The sequence below is a fragment of the Galeopterus variegatus genome, unplaced genomic scaffold, assembly GCF_000696425.1.
Source record: "Galeopterus variegatus unplaced genomic scaffold, G_variegatus-3.0.2 Scaffold2785, whole genome shotgun sequence".
NCBI classification, from domain to species: domain Eukaryota; kingdom Metazoa; phylum Chordata; class Mammalia; order Dermoptera; family Cynocephalidae; genus Galeopterus; species Galeopterus variegatus.
The window spans coordinates 53016-55797 of NW_007728896.1; positions in this window are offsets into that span (position 1 = coordinate 53016).

Here is a 2782-nt window from a genome sequence, read left to right on the forward strand (position 1 = left end):
TTCGTGGTCTGAGAAGCAGGCTTAGCAGATAGAAGCTGCTCCGGAGAAAGCACCATTATCATGCAGCAGTTGTCTGGATGAAATGGAGATTTATGAATCATAGCCAAGCAAACTATATCACGGGTTGTAAATTAAAACTAGGGTTTTAACATATACCCAGCACTAGGCTAGAGGATCTAGTTTTCAGATTACCCCACAGACTTAGTTAAAAGCAGCTTTAGAGTGCCCCTCAATCCCTGATTACAACCCCTTCAACTTCCCACAAAATCCTACACTGTTTTCCAGTTGCAGTTTCATAGGGGGCAGGGTGTCTAAAGCTATTCAGGAGAGGTTTGGGATTTTTGTTTAGCTCCTTTTCAATTCCAGGTTAAGTAGTGTTGGAACTGGATTTTATCAATGTTAAATCATGCAGTTATGTTAGCTGCTTGCCTTGCACCAAAACGATTTATAGGACTTGCTTTTTGACATACGTACAGACCCTCAGCCCTGAGCCTGGGGATATTTACACATTCTGCAGCTTTACTGTGTGTATCCTATGAACAAATATAAAAATCCAGTATAACTTTTCAACTCTAAAAATGTTAAAGTTTGGGGGTTGTTTTTGAATACGGTCATCTTTGTGAACTATTATGATACAAAGTCACGAAGAATCAAAGTATAAATAAAAAATTATGAGGGTTTAATTCTTGATCTACACATTTCACAGGAGTTTTCAGGTTCACATTAGGTACACAATGCTATTCTTGTTACATCGTGTAAGTATAAATCTGATACTAGGAAAGTTCTTTCTATGAGAACTACTCATATAGTGTGGCTTTCACAGGACAAAAATCTTTTGGAAGTTTCTCTTTCTCTCTGGTACTGAGATTACTGACCTGGAGCATACGAATAAGAACTGAAAACTCTGAGATGGGTCATGGTTTAAGATTGTGCCATTTCATAAATGAAAATATATTACTGCTATACTTTGGTAACTCAGCAACATGAACTAGACCTTCTGGTAAAAAAGATCAGCTAACAATGTGGAAGAGTAGCTTATTTACCCCATAAGAAACCGAATTAATGACCAGTGAAGAAATGTCTTTCTGAGCAATAAGAATATCAGAATATTGGCTTATAAAACCTTGATTTTGTAATAAAAATAATAAAAGATCATTGAAATGGAAATGACAGATGGAAAAGATGGAAAGGGGGCATACTGAGAGGAAGACTGCACTAGAATATGGTTAAGGTAGTCCAGTAGAGAAAATAATTCCTAGAAGTTTAACATTAAGATATAAATAACAGTACATATGTAAAAGATGAAACCAGCTGTTAGACGAGAAACAGAAATCACAAGTGCTTTAAAATAAGTTGCACAAAATCCACATGAAATCAAGAATTTACTAGAATCTAAGGAAATAGCCTTTGATATTGGCTGCCAGTATAAAAAAATCATTTCAGGAGTATATATTATAAAACGAGTTAAATTTAATTTAAGGTGAATGTTTTTGGAGTCAAAATACTACAACATTAATCACATTGTGGAAAGTCACAAATTTCCAACTTTTTATATAGATATTTTACACAAGTGCTTTTAAATAAGTTGCACAAAATCCACATGAAATCAAGAATTTACTAGAATCTAAGGAAATAGCCTTTGATATTGGCTGCCAGTATAAAAAAATCATTTCAGGAGTATATATTATAAAACGAGTTAAATTTAATTTAAGGTGAATGTTTTTGGAGTCGAAATACTACAACATTAATCACATTGTGGAAAGTCACAAATTTCCAACTTTTTATATAGATATTTTAAGATCACTATAGACCTGAGAGAGTAGAATAAAATGATTATAAACATAATTAAATAAGGATAGTAATAAAAATATGTGAATCGATATATGTTTTGGATTTTCGGAAAATGCCATCTCCTATGATGTTGAAAGTATTAACTTTTAAAATATAAATGCTCATGACATAATAACATAGCAGGTTGCCTAAAGAAACATGTGCAAGCCCCAAATCTGATTTAATTAGATTCGAACCAAAACTGTATCCAGTTTCCTGATGAAATTACAAATCTAACACTTAAAAACACCTAGGCAAATAATTCACTCTTCTTCATGCAGGTTGTGATATTGTGATATAATAAGTAACATATATCTGGTCTTTGTCCCCAGTTCCTGGCTTAGAGTTCCTAAAAGCCATGTAATTTCCTGAGTGATAGGGATGACAGGAGCATCTTTTGTTATAATATTTGGTCTTTGCCCTGGTTCCTGACACAGAGCTCCTACATTCTTTGGAATTTTGTGACTGATAGAAGAGTCTTTTTCTAGTGATACAAGTATTGGCACTCCCCTAGACAGCTTTAAGATATGCACTGGTCACCAGAAAGACCAAACCTTGATTAGACACTTGAAACTTTCAGCCCCACCTCCACTCAGGAAGAGGAAAGGGGCAGGAGATTGAGTTAATAATTAATCATGCCTATATGTTGAAACCCTCTTAAAAACCCCTTAAATGAAGGGGTTCAGAGAATTTCCAGGTTGATAAATGCATTTGTGTGCTAGAAGGGTAGCTCACCTCAACTTCCAGGAATCAGAAGCTTCTGTGCTAGCTTCTGTCCCTTCACACACTTGCTCTATGTACCGCTTCATCTGGCCATTCATCTGTATCTAATATCCTTTGTAATAAAACCATAATAAGTAAAATGTTTCCCTGAGTGCTATGAGTTGTTCTGGCAAATTATCAAACCTGAGGAGAGGGTCATGGGAACTCTTGACTTTGTAGCTATGTTGGA